This window comes from Urocampus carinirostris, chromosome 2, assembly GCF_059441175.1.
Source record: "Urocampus carinirostris isolate Australia breed hairy pipefish chromosome 2, RoL_Ucar_1.0, whole genome shotgun sequence".
Lineage (NCBI taxonomy): Eukaryota > Metazoa > Chordata > Actinopteri > Syngnathiformes > Syngnathidae > Urocampus > Urocampus carinirostris.
Genome location: NC_142350.1, coordinates 60,686,628 through 60,709,132, shown reverse-complemented (window position 1 = coordinate 60,709,132; position 22,505 = coordinate 60,686,628). Strand labels below are relative to the sequence as shown.

General features: G+C 37.9%; 1 non-coding gene across 1 annotated transcript; it reads left to right on the top strand.

The window, feature by feature from the left end:
* Positions 1–10,076: 10,076 nt before the first annotated feature.
* Positions 10,077–10,148, top strand: trnag-ucc (transfer RNA glycine (anticodon UCC)). Its single transcript has one exon. It is a non-coding gene; the product is annotated as a tRNA-Gly (tRNA).
* Positions 10,149–22,505: the final 12,357 nt, after the last annotated feature.

The window sequence follows — 22,505 nt, the reverse complement described above, 5'->3', positions numbered from 1 at the left end:
CTCATCTCATCTCATTAGCCGTACCGCTTATCCTCATTAGGGTCGCGGGGGGGCTGGAGCCCATCCCAGCCATCTTCGGGCAGTGGGCAGGGGACACCCTGAACTGGTTGCCAGCCAATCGCAGGGCACACGGGGACAGACAACTCATTCGCTCATTCACACCTAGGGACAATCTGGACCGGCCAATTCACCTGAAATGCATGTTTTTGGAATGTGGGAGGAAACTGGAGTGCCCGGAGGAAACCCACGCAAGCACGGGGAGAACATACAAACTCCGCACAGAAAGTCTGGAGCTGGATTTGAACCCACGACAGGTTCCCATGACATGAACTGTGCCGCACAAGCGCTAACCACTGCGCCGCCGTGCTGCCCCCTTCAAAAATGCTTAAGGAAAATTTTTTTTTTTTAAAATTATTTTATTTTATTATTATTATATTTTAGACCCGCGAACGTGGAACCGCGAAGTAGCGAGGTCCGACTGTACTCGCAAAAGGTTACAATTCCCATCAGGACTGGTACATTTTATTTTTTAGGTAAAGAACTTTCTTCAGACTTTGTATGGTTTTGAACTGAAAGTGATACCCGGTGGATTTGAAAATAACTGAACCCAACAAGAAATGCTATTGGCAGATGGGAAAAACCACCAGACATCAATAATAGATAGATAGATAGATAGATAGATAGATAGATAGATAGATAGATAGATAGATAGATAGATAGATAGATAGATAGATAGATAGATAGATAGATAGATAGATACTTCATTCATCCCCATAGGGAAATTCACACTTCCAGCAGTATCCTTGTGTTGAAAAATAAAATAATCAAATAAAAGACATAGAACACAAAAATACCCAATATAACGTGTTGATTATTTAAATAGTGCTATGGAAAATACACACTGTAATAAAAATACGGTAATGTGCAATGTGGGGGTGTGGTTTAATTTGGGCTTTTACTCCCCCGGGTGGAGTTAAAGAGCCTCATGGCATGAGGAAGAAATGATCTCCTCTGTTTGTGGAACAATAATAAAAAATAATAATATGAATACTATTAATAAGTAAAAATAATAAGAACAAGAGAAGAAAAGGAAGAAGAAGAAGAAGTAGTATTGATAGTGAGCTTTTGACACTGTGGACCAGTGTTTTTTAACCAGTATGCCGGGGCACACTAGTGTGCCGTGAGACCTTGTCTAGTGTACTGCAGGAATTTGCCCAATTTTATCTTTCCAAGAAATCAGGCCATTATTCAGTATTTTTGCTTTCAGACGAGGAATTGTAATAGCCATCCATATCTGTAGGTGGCAGTAGATTTTTTATATACTTTTTATATACTAATTATCAGCTCATGGGGTAGCACACTACTTTTAATAACTTAAGTTGTTTAACAAAGTGGTTTAAGATTGCACTGTAAAAAATAAAAACATAAATAAAGCACATAGTTCTTTTTATTTTAAGTATTATTTTCTTATTTTTATATACTAGTTATCTGCTTATGAGGTACAGCAGTGAAATATTTGACAACTTCATTTTCAAACATTTTCAACGGACGGTGTGCCTCGGATTTTTTTTATAAATAAAAGTGGTTCAAAAAGGCTTGAAAAACACTGCTGTAGACCACAACATATTACTGGATCGGTTGGGAAAATGGATCTGTATTTTAGGAGCCGTACTCTCGGGGTTTATGTCCTACCGGTCAGACAGGACGAAATGTGTTAACTCCGACAATTTGACCTCTGAACATCTTGATGTCACCTGTGGCGTTCCACAGGGCTCTGTATTCGGCCCCCTCCTTTATGTATTTTTATGTTTCCGCTTGGTGATACTATCCACAAGTATTGTATTAATTTCCATTGCTATGCAAATGACTCTCAAACGTATCTGCCATCTGACAACCACTCTGTTAAGTTGTAGAAATTTCAAAGCTTGTCTTACTGAGATACAAAGATAAATGTCACTTAATTTTTTTGCGCCGTAACACCCCAAAAAAAACCGAGATGTTGCTTGTCGGTCCAGCTCATTGTAATAATTTGTTCTCAAATACTTCTCTGAGCCTTGACAAATGTAATATCACACAAGGTGACTCAGTCAAAAGTCTTGGTGTTGTATTTGATTCTAATCTGTTGTTTCATTTACATGTGAAAAATGGTACTAAAATAGCTTTATTTGCGAAGATCTGCCCTTTGCTGTCGAAATCAGATGCTGAGATTATATTTAATGGCTTTATTACTTCTCGGCTTGATTACTGTAATGTATTACTCTCTGGTCCCCCGATGTCACAAGAATGAGCGTTAATTCAATTATTCAGATTTTTATTGTAATTTTAAACACATTATCCAACCTTTTCATGTATTCTTCCCCGTATTAAACATTCTTGCATCCTTTTTACAAGTTAAAAGGACACTCTGATATTTGTCAGCTTGAAGTCCCTGTATTGTGTAGTGCAAACGAAAACGAGTGCTACAAGGTACACAAAAAATACAAAGTACGGAGACTAAAAATAAAAAAAAAAAACGGAACCAAGTATTTCTCATTTGTTTTCCCAGTCCTCTCCATCACCCAATCGTAAGGTTTTTGAGGTATTTAGCTACCTGTAGCAGCAATCGTATCAGCTCTATATAAGAAGCTCGTGTTATGTAAAAATAAATAAAAATATTCTAAATTTACAAGTATTAAAAACACGTTTGTTTGACAGTTCATGTATTTTTTTTAATCCTTTTTTGAATTAATTCTGTGTTTTTTAGCAGTAGACGGCGCTGAATACAACACACTGTCCCTTTAAAGCTAAATTCCAGACGATTTTTTCGCTTATTTATTTCTCAGCCTAACCTTTGCGTGAAATTTCGTTGACGACACAAACCACTAAATGGTTGAGAGAACATTTCTTGAATATTAGTTTCGAAGCTATTAACAAAAAGTGACATCATAGCAAACACACTAGCATTCGCCCACGGACAGAAACAACTGGGTGAAATATTTGAAATGATTCTATTATTGGACTTTTGTTTTACTGCAGTATTTTAACTCACCGCTTGGTAGCGCTGTTTCTCACTATAATTTCAGACCATAAGGTGGTGACGACAGCCAATAAATGGTTGAGAGAACATTAACTTAAATTCAAATTTGAAGCTATGAACCAAATGTTTCTGTACACCCACGCACTGATACACAAAACTGAGTTTATTCATTTTATTATATGACACTTTTTATTAAAAAACAAAACAAAACACTTAGAGCATATAAAGCAGATTAAAACAAAAAATAAAGGAAACAAAAAAAGCAGATCGTCAACACCCTGGACTGAAGTCCAGAAAATCGCAAGGCATATGAGTTAAAACCATTCACCCATAAAGTCATTCATACTTATAGGGAACCTCCAATAAAAATTCCATATGCATGTTTATAAAACCCGTGGGGAAACCGGAGTAACCAAAGAAAACCCATTTAGATAAGGGGAGAACGTGCAAACTTCACACGAGGAGGTCGGTACCTGGAATTTAACCAACAGCATCTGAATAATAATCACCTTGACACCACAAAAATGATCTAAAAATAGATCAGTGAAAATCAAATATGTCTACACGGGCAGTATCATTACTTCTCAAATAAATGAGTGTCAATTGTATTGTGCGTATTCATAAAATACTCTTACATGAGTATTCATCATTGTTCCTATTGGGAAAAAAACTATGGCTACACTATACTTTTCTTTCATCTACACCTAATAATGTCCATCGAGAGGGGTGACCGAAAGGTCTCGCCAACCCTAGTGATAGGGTCACTAAATGTGAGAGGATGTGGAAGTAAAGCGATTGAGTGGAAGAAAGCGAAGATTGGATGGATGATGACACAATAAATGAGCGTTTACATATGTTAAGCCACAATTACACATTATACATAAATACATAACTCCTATTATGTAGGAAAATATTCTTCAGTCCTTATTGGAGAATGAAAATTCATGGGAATGTATTCATACTTTTTTGGCAGTACAAAAAAAGATTAATACAATTTATTTGTATCTACCAATACAATTTGCTTACTGATAGCTTTTGCAATACATGCGGAAAAGTGCGGGCTTATCAAAATGTCCCCAAAGACGTTTCTCATTTGTTTGGTTAAAATCCATTCGTGCAAAAATAGAAAAATGACAAAAATGAAGATAAACGTTTTTAGAATAGCAGCAACGATATGCATTTATGGACCAACCATGCAATCATGTACATATACATTTTACATTTAGTTTTTTTAAAATAAACCATTAAATAGAATTGGTTTCAAAACACTCAGAATTAAAGCAAAGTAATGGACCAAATTGTGAATTTATAACCTAATATTTTAGGGATGGGCGATAACCGATTTTTTTGTTGACAATACAGGTATCTGATGAAATGTTGCTTCTGGAGACCAATGCAGATACTGATAACCGATAGATGTTTTTCAACATATATTACATTTAGCAAGATATTGCTATATCGTGAGTCTTTGGGGCGGCAGTAGCTCAGGACATAAAGCACTCGTCTTGGGATCAAGAGGACGCAGGTTCTATTCCCGGATCCTCTGTATTCGGCCCCCTACTTTATGTATTTATATGCTTCCGCTTAGTGATACTATCCACAAGTATTGTATTAATTTCCATTGCTTTGCAGATGACTCTCAACCGTATCTGCCATCAGATGACAACCACTCTGTGAAGTTGTAGAAATTTCAAAGCTTGTCTCACTGAGATACAAAGATGAAGGTCACTTAATTTTTTGCGCCGTAACCCCCCGTAAAAAAACCATTAGTTGCCTGTTGGTCCAGCTCATTGTAGTAATTTGTTTGCAAATAGTTCTCTGAACCTTGGCAAATGTAATATCACACAAGGTGACTCAGTCAAAAATCTTGGTGTTGTATTTGATTCTTATCTGTTGTTTCATTTACATGTGAAAAATGGTACTAAAATAGCTTTTCTTCGTAATATGGCGAAGATCTGCCCGATGCTGTCGAAATCAGATGCGGAGATTATATTTAATGCCTTTAATACTTCTCGGCTTGATTACTGTAATTTATTACTCTCTGGTCATGTATTCTTCCCCGTAGTAAACATTCTTGCATCCTTTTTACGAGTTAAAAGGACACTGTAATATTTGTCAGCTTGAAGTCCCAGTATTGTGTAGTGCAAAAGAAAACGAGTGCTCCAAGGTACACAAAAAATACAAAGTATGGAAACTTAAAATTAAAAAAACTGCACGTATTTCTCATTTGTGTCTCAGTCTTCTCCAGCACCCAGTCATAAGATTTTTGGGGGTATTTAGGTAACCGTAGCAGCAATCGTATCAGCTCTATATAAGAAGCTCGTGTTATGTAAAATTAAAAAAAAATTCTCAATTTACGAGTATTAAAACACGTTTGTATGACACTTCATGTATTCTTCTTATCATTTTTGAATGAATTGTGTGTGATCAATACTACACACTGTCCCTTTAAAGCTAAATTCCAGACGATTTGTTTTGCTTATTTATTTCTCAGCCTAACCTTTGCGTGAAATTTTGTTGACGACACAAACCACTAAATGGTTGAGAGAACATTTCTTGAATATTAGTTTCGAAGCTATTGACAAAAAGTGACATCATAGCAAACACACTAGCATGCGCCCACGGACAGAAACAACTGGGTGAAATATTTGAAATGATTCTATTATTAGACTTTGGTTTACTGCAGTATTTTAACTCACCGCTTGGTAGCGCTGTCTCTCACTATAATTTCAGACCCTAAGGTGGTGACGACAGCCAATAAATGGTTGAGAGAACATTAACTTAAATTCAAATTCGAAGCTATGAACCAAATGTTTTTGTACACCCGCGCACTGATACACAAAACTGAGTTTATTCATTTTATTATATGACACTTTTTATTTCTAAAAAAAAAAAAAAACCCTGCTTTGGGCATATAAAGCAGATTAAAACCAAAAATAAAGGAAACAAAAAAAGCAGATCGTCAACATCCCGGACTGAAGGCCAGAAAATCGCAAGGCACATGAGTTACAACCATTCACCCATAAAGTCATTCATACTTATAGGGAACCTCCAATAAAAATTCCATATGCATGTTTATAAAACCTGTGAGGAAACCGGAGTAACCAAAGAAAACCCATTTAGATAAGGGGAGAACGTGCAAACTTCACACGAGGAGGTCGGTACCTGGAATTTAAACAACAGCATCTGAACGCTAATCATCTTAACACCACAAAAATGATCTAAAAATAGATCAGTGAAAATCAAATATGTCTTCGCGGGCAGTATCATTAATTCTCAAATAAATGAGTGTCAATTGTACAGTGATTATTCATAAAATACTCTTATATGAGTATTCATTATTGTTCCTATTGGAAACACTATACTTTTTTTTAATCTACACCTAATCATAACCCTCAAGAGGGGTGACTGAAAGGTCTCGCAAACCCTAGTTGTAGGGTCACTAAATATGAGAGTCACTGAGTGGAAGAAAGCGGAGATTGGAAGGATGATGACACTATAAATTAGCATTTACATATACTAGGCCATATTTATACACTATACATAAATACATAACTCCTAATATAAAGGAAAATAGTCTACAGTCCTTATTGGAGAATGAAAATTCATTGGAATGTATTAATACTTTTTTGGCAGTACAAAAAAAAATTCAATATGATTTATTTGTATATACCAATACAGTTTGCATGGTGATAGTTTTTGCAATACATGCGGAAAAGTGCGGGCTTATCAAAATGTCCCCAAAGACGTTTTTAATTTTTTTCGTTAACATCCATTCATGCAAAAATAGAAAAATTACAAAAAAGAAGATAAACGTTTTTAGAATAGCAGCAACGATATGCATTTATAGACCAACCATGCAATCATGTACATATACATTTTACATTTCGTTTTTTTTAAATTAAACCATTAGATAGAATTGGTTTTGAAACACTCAAAATTGAAGCAAAGTCATGGACCAGTGTTGATGAGAAAATTGTGCATTTATAATCGAATATTTAAGAGATGGGCGATAACCGATTTTTTGCTGACAATACCGGTATCTGATGAAATGTTGCTTCTGGAGACCAATGCAGATACTGATAACCGATAGATTTCTTTCAACATATATTACATTTAGCAAGATAATGCTATTTTGTGAGTCTTTGGGGCGGCAGTAGCTCAGGAGGTACAGCACTCGTCTTGGGATCAAGAGGAAGCAGGTTCTATTCCCAGATCCTCCCTGTTATATGTCAAAGTGTCCTTGGACAAGACACTGAATCCCTAATGCCCCCGACAAGCAGGTAGTTGCCTTGCATGCTATCAGTGTGTGAGTGTGTGAGTGTGAAGCACATTGTAAAGCACTTTGGGAGGTCTTCAGTGACTTGAAAAGCGTATATAAATGCAGATTATTTATATTTACTTGCAGCGGGGTGCCCCTGGGCAACTAAGTGACCCCTAAGGACACGTATGTTGCCCGCCGACCTGTTAAAAAGATTTCTAACCAGTGCTGGGTCATTGTGGTTTTCTAGTCAAATTATTCTTTTACTGGTCTATTTAACCCTACTTCAAGTCAAGTCATGTTCATTTGTGATGACCTTAATCACAAGGAGTCTCAAAGGGCTGCACAGACCACAGATTATTGCAAAATACAGACTATTATGACTGATCTAAAACATACATGAGGGCAAGGAAAAACTCAAAAGGGGAAAATGAAGAAACCTTGAGAAGGGACCACACAGGAGGTAATTCCCCATCCAGGATGACCAGGCTGCAATGAATGTTGTAATAACAATTAATACAGAGATATCATCAACAGGAAGTATAGGTTATTCATAAGCTAGAGAATAGAAGTCTGTTTTAAGCCTAGATTTAAACAGTTCCACTGAGGTTGCAGATAAAATCTCATTGGGCAGAGCATTCCACAGCACCGGGTCCCGAATGAGGAACCCTCTCAAACCTGCGGAATTCTTCTTGGCTCTTGTATTTTGTTTTGCCGTCAAGAATAATTAACCTGGTATTTACCAAAAAACAACGGCGACCAGATGATGAAAGTGCTGTATCATGGTCAGATATGGAGGCTTCTCCTGCTATTGGTAACCATAAAAAAAGTACTATCAGTTTAATGTGGGGAGCAAACCCCTTCCAATTATTTCCAAGATAATGCATTTTGACTATGTCTGTCTCATCTTTGACTAACTGAGGTCTGACGTCATGTGGAGCACACCAGCACCCTAGTAAGCCAGTCACCTGGTTAGTTTACATGTAGTCGAAAATGTTTTGAGTGTTTTCAGCCAAGTTTTGGTAGTTTTGGTGAAGAATGCCTAAGCGTTGTTGCCAGATGTGTGCAGGACTGGCACAACAAATGGCAAGCAGCCAAAATGGGGCGAACTGGCAAAAATAACACAAACAGGAGGGAGGCTGGCTGACCAAAAACATGCAGTAAGCAGCCAGGATAACCGTAGGCAATAAAAAAAAACCCAGCTAGGAGAAAAATCGATGAGAACGGCAGGCTGACCGGCTAGCCGACTGCTAACGGGGCTAACCTAGACAAATATTTTCTTCCGTTTTCCCTTTTTTTTTTAGTTCTATTTTATGTTTTATTGCTTTACTTTGATTCTTTTTTCTTTTCCGTCTTTTCTTTATCTTATTTCTTTTACTTTTTTCCCCTGTTTTTTTAAAAAGGAATAAGGTGTGTTTCCTTCACATTGAGTCTCCCTATTTCGTATTATTCCGTTGTGCTTGTAAGTAGCCAGCTATTTGAATGTTGTGGAAACTGGTGACAAGATTGGTAGTCGTTTTTTCTATTATCATTATATTTTTAACGTTTGGTGTACCGGATTGAAAAGCCTGGCGGTCTGCATTTGGCCCGCAGGCTGTAGTTTGCCCATCCCTGTATCAATAAATGTTTACATACAAATACATGAAACTGATACTTTAATACACTTTGAATCCAAAATAGATTTGCCCTGTTGTCTAGTTAGGTATATCGCACTAAAAATAAAACCCCACCACAAAAAAACAGACTCCTTGTTTTAATTGATACTTTCCCCTAGTTCTATAAACCTTTCACTTGTTTTTTTCCAAACCCTTTTTTCTTCCTGGCCTCAGGTATTATTCTTATTGCACCAACCTGCAAACTGCACTAAATTGCGTTTTTTTCTTCTCCAGGCTACAACGTCATGGAACAATGCCCTCCCATTGGCCAAGCCCTGTGTGAAATCATCAACAGAACTGGTCCTCCCAGAACTTTTTTTAGCACACGTTTGACAATACTTGGCCCCATGCCCGGCCCTTAAGTTTCACAAAAAAAGACTAAAAAAAAGGGAAAAAGGTATAACTCAAGAGTTGACAGCACAGCGGTAATTCGTAAGAATGCTAATGGGCCGTATAGATAAACGAAAACTCGACAAATGCACTAAATACTTTCTCTGGGGTGATCTCATACGTTCATTCCAATGTTATATCAGACAAATTTTCCCAAGTCCCCAAATTTGTTTAACAACAAGCCTCTAAACTTTCCCCGTGTTCTTGTCGTTACAAAACATTAAAGTCATCACCGTCCCCAGGTTCCTGGTTCCCTTTGGAGGTGTGGTAGCCCCGTCACAGCGTTTTCACAAGACCCACTGAAATCCACCGCAAATTGATTATTGCCAATAGGGATTAGATTTCACGTTTTGATGCAATCCCATGGGTCTTTGTCGACGAAGATGACGACACGCTGTAAATTTCGACTTTCCAGCATTCTCCTTACGTAAATGCAGGGTTGGGTAGGGTTACTTTAACTGGATTACTTTCAATTACCTTTGGATTACTCCAATACCAAATATGCTAATAAAAGACAAAAGAAACTAAATATGAATAAAATGACTCCATTTTGTGCAGGCTTGGGGAGTAACGGAATACATGGAACGGCAAAAATGATGTTGGCAAGCTGTTTGGTTTGATTTTCATTTTGTTTCTGTCGCATTTTATGTTTGTTTTACCGGAGATCAAAGAGATCAAAACCAGGAGAGAAAGCTTACCACGTGTTGTGAGTCATAATTATATTCATATTTAGTTTATTTTGTGTTCTGTTGCAGCATTAGTGGTATAGTGGTTAGCATAGCTGCCTTCCAAGCAGTTGACCTGGGTTCGATTCCCAGCTAATGCAGCATTGTGGCCACTTTTATTAGCATATTTGGTATTGGAGTGATCCAAAAGTAATTGAAAGTAATCAAATTAAAGTAACCCTACCCTGGTCTGGTTTGCGTCAAAATTATATCGTTTGCCATTTCGACTCAAATCAAGATCAAAGAGATCAAAGCTAGGAGAGAAAGCTGACCACATAATGTGAGTCATAATTTTATTCATATTTAGTTTCTTTTCTCTTTTATTAGCATATTTGGTATTGGAGTAATCCAAAAGTAATTGAAAGTAATCAAGTTAAAGTAACCCTACCCAACCCTGCGTAAACGTGACCTTATCTTACACTCTTACGTAGTCGATACTCAGCTAAATGAATGAATGAATGAAAACTTTATTCGAACATCAAAATAAAAACAGAACAAAAACAATAACTCAACAGCAAAATAATGGTACATAATATGTTCGAAAAGGGGTAATAATAAGAAGCAAATGCTTATATTCCTTGCTACTCCGGAGCCCGCAGAGTAACTACCAGATTCTCTAAACATAGCGATATTTAAAAAAAAAATCTTTAGTGACTCCCAAAATAATCTACCAATTACCGTAAATTCCGGACTACAGAGGCACCTGATTAAAAGCAAAATGCGCAAATTTAAGGAAGAAACTAACGTATTTTAAACTGCAGGCTTAAAGGTCCACAAAAATGAACTCGTTCAAGTCCATTTTCTATAAAAATAGTGACACTATTACTTATGACTTCAGAAATGTAGATAAAACACCATTAAAATGTCATTTACAAGTACAAGTTAGCATACACTGGTCTTGCTTTGCTTGATAATTCACAGTGAATTACTTGACTCAAAATAGTTTGAACAAACCTAACCGCAACTTAGCTGACTTTGTTTAACAGCTAATTACATAGCAACAGATTTGTTTCTACGTATTATCTGGACTATAAGTCACAGATTTGTTACCGGTAGTGTGTGTAACTCGATTTTAGCTAACCTCCATTGGCTCCCTGTTAGCTTAAGATATCAAGTCAAGTCAAGTCATTTTTATTTGTATAGCCCTTAATCACAAAGAGGGCTGCACAGGTTATTGCACAGACTATTATTTCAGACTATTATTACACCATCCCCTGATCTGAAACCAACATGAGGGCAAGGAAAAACTCAAAAACCTCAACATGAGGAAAATGAAGAAACCTTGAGAAGGGACCGCACATGTGGTAATCCCCCTTTCAGGATGACCAGGCTGCAATGGATGTTGCAATTACAAATAGTACAGAGATATTGTCAACAAAATATATATATAGGTTATTTATATGCTATAGAGTATAGGTGTGTTTTAAGCTTAGATTTAAACATTTCCATTGAGGTTGCAGATCGGATCTCAGGATGGGCACACCAATGATAATAACTACAATAGTAATAATATTAATAATAACAGTTATGATATAACAATAGCACAATAACAACAAAGTTAACCATAGTTGTAGACGGACTATTCCCAATCTGTTGTATCACCCATACCCCACTTTCTTCATCTCTGTTTTTTTTGTATTAAAATTCGAACAAGTGAATAGTTGGACATTGTTTGATCTCGTCTTGTAAATTGTTCCAAAGTTTGACTCCACACACAGACACACACATGCTTTTCCTGGTGGTTCTCACCTTTGGGATTATGATAAGTTATAATTTCCCTCTTTCCAAATGAATAATTTTTGGATGTTTTCTGGCACTATGTTTTCGTTGACCTTAAATAACAGTTGTGAAGTGAAAATTTTTATTATATCATCCAATTTTAATAATTTGGACTGCATGAATAAAATATTGGTATAATCCAGATATCCTACCCTGTGTATGGTTCTTATTGCACGTTTTTGAAGGATAAAAAGGGGCTGTAGTGAACTTTTGTAATTATTGCCCCAGACTTCTGCACAATATGTTAAGTATGGCAGAACTAGAGAACAATATAATAAATACAATGCATTATAGTTTAAAATGAATTCGGCTTTATTAATTATTGAAAGGCTTTTAGATACTTTAGTTTGTATGTGTCTGATGTGTGTTTTCTAAAGATGTTTTAGGGATTAATTAACCCACACTGTTAATTTAATACGATACTATGTTCGGCCAAACTACTTAACCCTGAGATAACCGAGATGCTAACGACCGGTTCGTGACGACACAAACCTGTTCGGATTAAAAACAAATTTTGGCTTGTGAACCACTGAGAAGGCCTTCTAATATTGGAAGTGAGCCATTGAAAGTTCAATGCTTGTTAAAATTATGTGTCATTCAAGCACACCTTCGAACAAATTTTAAGGAGACTATTTTAAGCAACGACAACAACCGAATGGATATTTTTACTTATTGTGTTATGAAGCATCGAGTCTGCACATTGTAACGTCATAATGTCTGGGATGATTGTTTTGGCATCCAACCTGCCCCTTTAAATGTCTTGTAATTTTCTCTTAGACACAGGTAAAGGTGAACAACCCTGCCAGAATTGAAATACTATAAAGCAGAGGTCTCAAACTCAATTGAGGTGGGGGCTGATGAAGCTAGGATCCGGGCAAAACAGGGTTTTCCACAAATACATTCCGCTGTTCTTAAAGGGACAGTGTTTTATATTCATTCACTAGATGTCGCTGTAATATTTAGTGCAACAAAAAATTGTCACGGTGCCATGGCGCCCAGTTGGTCCCAGCCGGGTGGCGCTGGGTTCTGGCGCGGTTGCCACGGCGCCCAATTGGGCCCGTCCATGGGACGCGTTGATTGATTGCTCCTTGGGAGTACTTAAACGCGGTCTTTTGAGCCGTGAGTTGTCTGAGCGTCTGTGAAACTTCTGCAAGGCTCCTGTTAAACTCTGTGAAATGCCTAGTTCTCTGAATTTGCCTGTGTTTGATCCTGTTTTATTTTTGGCCTGATTTGTTTGATTTTGACCACTCTTTTGTTTGGATTTCAATCAATTCGATCCCCGGATTACGCTATTGGGTTCTCAATTCTGTTTCCTGCTCTGGTCGTTGACAAAAATGAGTCCAAGGAACACTACAAACTATGGATAAGTGTGGAAAGTTTTTACTCATCCTTTCTCAAAAAAAGCATAACGAAGGGAAAAAATTTGGGGAAAAAAGAATAAAACATAGAGAAGAAGAAATTAGAAAACATGACAAAAGAGGAAGTTGTGAATAAAAAGAAAAGTAGGAGAAAAGAAAGCAAAAAAAGAGAAATTGAGAAAAAGAAGAAAAGAGCAAGGAAAGAAAAGATAGGAATTAAGTAGAAAAAAGACAAAAACAAAAAAAAAAAGGCAATTTTGACACCTTTTTCTCGAGTTCTGTTTTACAACTTTCTATATGATTTTACTTTCTGGACAGTTCACTTAAAGAAGTAGTTAGAATCCTTTTGTGACAATGAGTTTATAAGAACTAAGCATATGGCAATCCAAACGTGAGCAAAATAGCTACGTAGAGTGGAAACACAAATACTAGTAAGCTGACTAGCTAGCTTGCTAACCTGGCAACAGCATCTTTGTTAAACGAGCGATAATTAGTGGCGTGATTCATCTTATTGTGTTGCATGCCCGTTCAGTTTCGAGTTTCGAGAAGGTAAGTTTTCACAATAAAAGCTGAGAGATGAGCAGTTTTTACGTACGTTTTACTACAGAATATTCTGGGCATAAATGAGCTACAGTGCCTGAATTCTGGGTTTTCAGTATATTTATTACTCGGGACCAGGAAAACTTGTTTTGGTTGACGGAATATTGAATTTTGGTGTTGACTACAAGATCCTGAAGATAACCGGCCATCAGTTTGTGCACTAACACTCAAGCGTTTTGGGATCATGCAGCAAGTCCAGCTCTGAATAGGTCAAAAAAGATGAATGGCAAATGGTCTTTTCAAGTCCCTGAAGACCTCCCAACGCGCTTCACACTTACCCATTCACACATTCAGTCACACACCAATAGCAGTGACAGTCATGAGGGGTTCAGTGTCTTGCCCAAGGACACTTCGACGTTTTCCTTGAAGGGAAAGCGCTCCACCTCCTGAGAAACTGCGGCCTGTTCTGGAGTGCCCAATTCAAAGTCTGGATTTAAATGTAATTGAGATGCTGGGGTGTGACCTTAGACAGTTCATGCTATAAAAACATTCCAATATGGCAGATTTGAAACAAATTTGCAAAGAAGAGTGGGCCAGAATTCATCCACAGCGTTGTGGAAGACTCATTACCGATCATTGTAAACGTTTGATTTCTGTAATCGCAGCAAAAGGTAGCCCAACTTGCGATTCGGTTGAGAGGGCAAATACTTTTTCACAGAGGGCCAGATAGTTTTTTTTTTTTTTGGACCTTAATAAATGGATTTAAAAAACACATTTTGTATTTCCTTCGGTGGTCTCTGTTTGATATTAACACTCGCTTAATAATATGACATCTCAGAAATCAGGAGGAAGCCAAGTACTGCAGTTGAACAGAGCACTGTTCTATTGACGATGGCCTCGTCAGCCTTTGGGAAATCTTGCTCAACCCGTTCAACCTTTGCTGAGGAAATCAGCCGTATTCTGTTGAGAACTTGACCTGATTACATCTCCTCATTTGTTTAAATTTATGTTTCCTGTCTTTCATTGTGTATTCCACTGAAACAGGCATGTCCAAAATCCAGCCCGGAGGCCAGTTATGGCCTGTGATCATATCTTCACTCACCCAAGGTCTCTGTCTTAAAATTAATCATATGCGGCCCGCCAGAAATGTTGACCGTAATATAAAATACATTTGTACAAAATCGAAACCAAAAATCACCATTTCACCAGATGATGGCAGTAGCTCTTTGACTTTCCATGAGAATTTTAACCCGCCCCATTTCCGACATGTCGACTGTAAATAAAAAAAGGTAAGTTGACTGTGAGGGCCGCCGCTACCCGGACAAGTGGAAATTGGAGTACTCTTTCACCCGAAATGTGAAACAACTGCTTCTTCCTAATTTGCCCAAAAAACATGGCTGTTTTCAAAAAATATAATATAAAGAGGTCTCTGCCAGACAAAACATGCCTTCTACAAAAAGCTAACTGAAAATGAACGCTGTGAAATGGTAAGGCAACGGGAAGCTGTTTTAACGGCACAGCTGCGCTTTTTCACGAGTCAAATGAAAATGCTCCAAAGGCGAGCTATGAGCTCGAAGCACTGATCGGCAAACACATTAAACCTTTCACGATGGTGGAATTTATTAAAAACTGTTAAAAGAATGTTGGACTGAAAATTGATCCCTCGCACATTTCCAGCTGACAAATCTGACCCGCCTTCTGAAAGTTTTGGACACTCCTGCACTAAAATAAATAAGGTGATAGACCAAACAGGCGACTTCTGACAACAAAATGAAACACAACTACAAATAATTATAACCAGGGTTGGGTAGGGTTACCTTAACTGGATTGCTTTCAATTACTTTTGGATTACTCCAATACCAAATATGCTAATAAAAGACAAAATAAACTAAATATGAATAAAATGACAAAATTTTGTGCAGGCTTGGGGAGTAACAAAATACATGGAAGGGCAAAAATGATGTTGGCAAGCTGTTTGGATTTATTTTCATTTCGTTTCTGTCGTATTTTATGTACTTTTGCCGGAGATCAAAGAGATCAAAGCCAGGAGAGAAAGCTTACCACGTGTTGTGAGTCATCATTTTATTCATAATTAGTTTTTTTTGTCTTTTATTAGCATATTTGGTATTGGAGTAATCCAAAAGTAATTGAAATTAATCCAGTTAAAGTAACCCTACCCAACCCTGATTATATCTAAATAAATAAAGTAGTTATTCATGAAAAAATATACAATCATGAGCAAATATTGGCAGTGACATTCAATTTAATATTACAACACTAGCTAGGTAGCTAACTTGGCAACATTGAGGCATTTTGGCAAGACATATGATAACTCGCAAGCTTGCTTACTTGGCAACATGAACTTTAACTAACTAATTAAAAACTGCTCAGACGTATGAATAAATACAATTAATAAAAGTCCGCAAAAGTAAATAAGTTCTTTTTAAGGGAAGGATTTGAGTTGAAATGGCAAACGATATAATTATGACGTAAACCAGACCAGGGTTGGGTAGGGTTACTTTAACTTGATTACTTTCAATTACTTTTGGATTACTCCATTACCAAATATGCTAATGAAAGACAAAATAAACCAAATATGAATAAAATTATGACTCACAACACGTGGTAAGCTTTCTCTCCTGGCTTTGATCTCTTTGATCTTCGGCAAAACTAACATAAAATGCGACAGAAACAAAATGAAAATCAATCCAAACAGCTTGCCAATATCATTTTTGCCGTTCCATGTATACCGTTACTCCCCAAGCCTGCACAAAATGGAGTCATTTTATTCATATCACGTTTCTTTTGTCTTTTATTAGCATATTTGGTATTGGAGTAATCCAAAAGTAATTGAAAGTAATCCAGTTAAAGTAACCCTACCCAACCCTGCGTTTACGTAAGGAGAATGCCGGAAAGTCGAAATTTACAGCGTGTCGTCACATTCGTCGACAAAGACCCATGGGATTGCATCAAAACGTGAAATCTAATCTAGTAATCAAGTTAAAGTAACCCTACCCAACCCTGAACCAGACAGAGGAGACATCAGATAAGCGACTTGTATAACAGTTGGCTAGCAAACATGGCTGACTTGGCGGGAATTCAGTGTTATCGTATTGATAATGATTAAATGTAGTACATGTAGTAGTGACATTAGGTCATCTGCATACAAAAGAGGTGGGCACATATTTTGAGTGGCGGGCCGCATTGGATTAAAAAATTTGTCCGATTTTGGATTTGCAGATACCTAGATGTTATAGTTCTTTTTATAGTAGTTTTTAAATAGATTCGTTTGTCTAAATTGGTTTTAAAACTCTCACAAAGAAAGCTAAACAATATATCCTTATTTAAAATACGTAATTTGATATTTCTTTTCATAGTATTACTGCAATTGTTTCGTAGTATTTTTGAAGTATTTCCGTAGTATTTTCATAGTATTACTTTACTTGTATTTTATTTGTATTTTTGGAGTTTGTCTTTAGTTGGATTTTTCAAGTATTTCTGTTTTAAGATTTGCGGTTTAATTCCGTATTTTAATTTTTTGGAGTATTTTTGTAGGATTTCTCTCGAAGTATTTCCGTGTAATAGTGTTACTGTAGTAGTATTTTTGTGGTATTTCTGTAATGGTTTTTTTAAATCAGAATAAAGGAAATATTTTATTAGGTCCAGGTTTTTAAGAGCCGAACTAGTGTGTAGTATATTGTTGTCGTAGTTCATTGTAGTATTTCTGTAGTATTTCGTGCTATCACTTCAGTTGTATTTTAGTAGTAGTAGTATTTCTGTAAAAGGATTATTGTAGTCTTTCCTTTGTATGTTTTGGGGATTGTTTCCATCGCAGTATTTCTATAGTAGGATTTTTGTACTACATTCTTAGTATGTTTTTTTGTAGTAGTTTTCTATCATTTCTGTAATAGTATTTTTGTATCAAAGTATTTCTGTAGTAGTATTTTTGCAGTAATTCTGTAGTATTTTCTTCAATTCCGAATGAAAACAAATAATGTATAGGGTCCCTGTTCTTAAGAGTTAATTTTGTAATATTATTGTAGTAATTCAGTGAAGTATTTTTGTAGTATATGCATTAAAATAAAGTGTGTAAAAACTGGTACAAAAAACCTATTTTGTAGTCAAGTCAAGTCAAGTCATTTTTATTTGTATAGCCCTAAATCACGAAGAGTCTCAAAGGGCTTCACAGATTGTTACACTATATTACACAAACTATTTTCAACCGACAAGAGTAGGTTATTCGTATGCAATGGAGTAGAAGTGAGTTTTAAGTTTAGATTTAAACATTTCCACTGAGGTTGCAGATCGAATCTCAGGGGGAAGAGCATTCCACAGCACCGGTGCCCGGATGGAGAACGCTCTCGAACCAGCCGAAGACTTCTTTGCTCTCGGGATCATCAGAAGACCAGCACTCTCAGATCGTAGGCTTCGGACCGGGACATAGTGGCAGATCAGATCTGAAAGATAAGAGGGAGCAAGTCCATGTATGATTTTGTACAATACTAAGAGAACTTTGAAGTCACATCTTTGACTAACTGGGAGCCAATGCAGGTTAGCCATAATCGGTGTTATGTGATCGTACTTTTTTGTCCTAGTTAAAAGCCTCGCTGCGGCATTTTGTACTAGCTGAAGAGACTTGATTCTGGACTTCGGGAGACCGGAGAGTAGTGCATTGCAGTAATCGAGACGGGAGGTAACAAATGCATGAATTATTGTTTCCGCATCAGACTGAGACAGTATTGAACGGATTTTAGCAATGTTGCGAAGATGGAAGAAGGCAGTTCTAGTAATTTGCTTTACATGCATCTCAAAGGATAGATCAGGGTCAAATATGACACCTAAATTTTTAACTGAGTCACTCTGTGTGATGTGACATTTGTCAATGTTCACAGCAGTTTTTGCGAATAAGTCCCGGCATTTAGAAGGACCAATGACTAACATTTCGGTCTTTTCAGAGTTAAGACGCAAGAAATTGAGTGACATCCACTCTTTTATCTCAGTGAGACAGGCCTCCAAATTTCCACAGTTTAGTGTGGAAGATTCCTCCAACGGAAGATATAGTTGAGTGTCGTCTGCGTAGCAGTGGAAGCTGATATTGTACTTGCGAATAATATCACCTAATGGAAGCATGTAAATGTTGAAAAGTAGGGGGCCGAGCACTGAACCCTGCGGAACACCGCAGGTAACATTAAAGGGCTCAGATGTCGTTTCACCATATTTAACACAGTGCGTCCTATCTGAGAGGTAAGATTTGAACCACGAGAGGACGGCTCCTGAGAGACCAATCCATTTTTCCAACCGTTCTAGTAGGATATTGTGGCGCACTGTGTCAAAAGCAGCACTAAGATCCAGCAGCAGCAAAAGTGATGAAGCGCCAGAATCCATTGACATTAGGAGATCATTTGTTACCTTGATCAGAGCTGTCTCAGTAGAGTGGTTAGCCCTGAATCCTGATTGCATGGATTCAAAAAGGTTATTCTCCGATATGAAAGCATTCAGCTGCTGTGCCACTACTCTTTCGAGTACTTTAGAGAGGAAAGGTAGGTTTGACACAGGTCTGTAATTACTTAATATTTCTGGATCAAGGTTGGGTCGTTTCAGTGTGGGTTTAATAACGGCGGACTTAAAAGCTGCTGGAACTACACCTGAGGAGAGTGATGTATTTATAATATTTAGAACTGAAGGCCCAAGGACGCTAAAAAGACTTTTAATAAGTGAACCTGGGAGAGGGTCGAACTGGCAAGTCGTCGGTTTGGCCGCATTCACCACTTGTTTGAGATCATCAAGTGACAGTTCACTAAAACCGTCCATTTTCCCAGGGCAGCCACCCTGTCGTGCATCTGTAAATTTCAGTCCTTTAATACGTGTGGTACTAACAATATCTTTTGCAATTTCTTCCTGTATGCATTGAATCTTCTTAGTGAAGAAGACCATTAAGTCCTGAGCAGAGTGTGTCGAACTGTCTGCGATAGCCTGTTGCCTTGTAAGCGATGCTACAGTGTCAAAAAGGGCTTTGGGGTTGTTCTTTTGAGACGCAATCACCTTCGAAAGGTAGGCCGATTTAGCAGAGGCAAGGGCCGCTTTATACTTTAACAAGCTGTCACACCAGGTTTGATGGAAAACCTCAAGCTTGGTAGCGCGCCATTTTCTCTCCCATTTCCTGCATTCTTTTTTAAGGGCTCTAGTTTCATCAGTAAACCAAGGTGTGCGTCTTTTAGGACGTGATTTTAGTTTTATGGGCGCTATTGAATCCAGCACACTAGTCAGGGTGGTATTGAACTCATTCATGAGTGAGTCAATCGAGCCATTGTATTTAGGAAAGGACGCAACTGCTCCAGGAAGGAGTTCAAAGAGCTCAGAAACTGTGCCAGTGCTTATATTGCGTCCGCTAAATCCCTCAGCTTTATTAAGTCTACATTTAGTTAGCACCTCAAATGTCACTAAATAATGATCAGAGATAACAGTAGTACACGGTAGAACCATAATGTTTGAGGTTAAAACTCCTCGAGTCAGAATCAAGTCTAGCGTGTTCCCATTTTTATGGGTTGGCAAGTCAACCAGTTGAGTAAAACCAAATGCATCAATTAGAGAACTAAACGCAATAGTAAGTGAACTGTGTGGGGAGTTCATATGAATGTTAAAGTCTCCCATAATTATAATTTTGTCTGCATAGGTTACTAGTTCAGACAAAAGTTCAGCAAATTCGTCTAAGAAAGTTGTGTATGGCCCAGGTGCACGATAGATAGTTATTACATCAATTGACAATTGAGGGGACCGCATCACAAGAGCCTCAAACGTTTTGTAATTATTAGAGGTACGTGTATTAAATTTGAGCGATTTTTCAGAGATTAGCGCAACACCACCACCTCTTTTCAGCGTGCGTGCTATATGACTACTCTCGTAGTCTGGGGGAGAGGCATAATTTAGCGCTAAGTGCTCATCCGGGCGTAACCACGTTTCACAAAGACCCATACAGTTAAGTTTATAATCACGAATAATGTTATCAACAAGTAAAGCTTTTGGAGCAAGCGATCTAATATTTAACAGACCAAATTTCAGCTTTGCTGAATCATTTGACTTAGCTGAACTCTTTGTAGTCTTTGTCGAGATCTTCAAAAGCTCCCGGCGTTGTGGCCGCTCGTGAGCGCTGAGTTTAAAGCGTCGGTTGTCCGGCGAGGAATGAATGGTGGAATTAGTTACATCCTCGCGTCCATCCTCGCGTCCATCTTGCTGCTTGGACTTCACACGCTTCACACATCTACCTGCACGGCAACCACGCTTCTGTGTCCTTTCTTTACGGCGCCTTCGGCGACGTTTATTAAGAGGAATAGCTGTCCACAAGGATGCCGGGTCTCTTTGAAGTTCGCTCGGTATATCATGGGCGGTATAAAAAGTGCCCGAAAAATCGAAATTTAGACGCCCACCCAACCGTATAAGTTCGTCCCTACTGTAAGTGTTTTTGGCCACACATGTGTCCAAAAGTGAAAGCAAAAAAGACAAGAGAACGGCAATAAATAGAAGATTAGCTGGAGAGCTAGCCGCAAGCATGTATCCATGCGCAGCCGCCATCTTGAATCCTTTATTATCTAGTCCTTTATTATATATTATTATTATATTATTTGCATTTTCCCTCAACAGGCCGGATTAAAAAGCCTGCCGTGCAGCATGAGGCCCACGGGCCATAGGTTGCCCACATCTGACATTTCTTTTTTTTAATTAGAGAAGAAGAAAACACTGTAATGTAATACGTACACCATAGTAAAGTTAGCAAGTGGAATGAAAGGAACTAACTTTCTTAATGCTAAATTATTTTTCAAACTAAATTTTGAAAAAATTCTTGATCTAATACAAAGTAATTAAACCTTAATCCTTACCATCGAACCCAATCGGCCTAAATTCTCTCCTTGAATGTAACCTTACAAGTTCAGGTTTTGGAATCCCACAATTGACTTAGAAAAATGCTTCGATCCTTCCAATAACCTGTTTTGCAGCTAAAACTCATAACCTATAAGAATGGGAATCAAAAACCAGTTCTTTGAACTGTTTCCCAGTCATCGGGTTCCTGGGAATCTATTTTATTTTGCTTTTCTAATGATTCCATTTTATTTATTCGGGTTTTGTAATTTTCCAAAATGGATCTACTAAGTGATGTACCCATATCATTTGTGAATTGGTGAATCGTGGAAATCTCATCTCATCTCATTAGCTGCACCGCTTATCCTCAGTAGGGTCGCGGGGGTGCTGGAGCCCATCCCAGCAATCATCGGGCAGTGGGCAGGGGACACCCTGAACTGGTTGCCAGCTAATCGCAGGGCACACAGGGACAGACAACTCGCTCGCTCATTCACACCTAGGGACAATTTGGACCGGCCAATCCACCTGAAATGCATGTCTTTAGAATGTGGGAGGAAACCGGAGTGCCCGGAGGAAACCCACGCAAGCACGGGGAGAACATACAAACTCTGCACAGGAAGTCCGGTAGCTGGATTTGAACCCACACAGGAGGTTCCCGAGACCTTAGAACTGTGCCGCACACGTGCTAACCACTGCGCCGCCGTGCTGCCCTTATCAGTGACATGCATTTGGTGAATCATGGAAATATACAATTAAAAATCCATTAAATGGTTAAATTGATTCAGGGTTCTGTGATTTTATCTCACGTTGTATTACGAATATTACTAATACAATTAGTATGTACAGTGGCTTGCGAAGCTATTTGGCCCCCTTGAACTTTGTGACTTTTTGCCACATTTCAGACTTCAAACATCAAGATATACAACT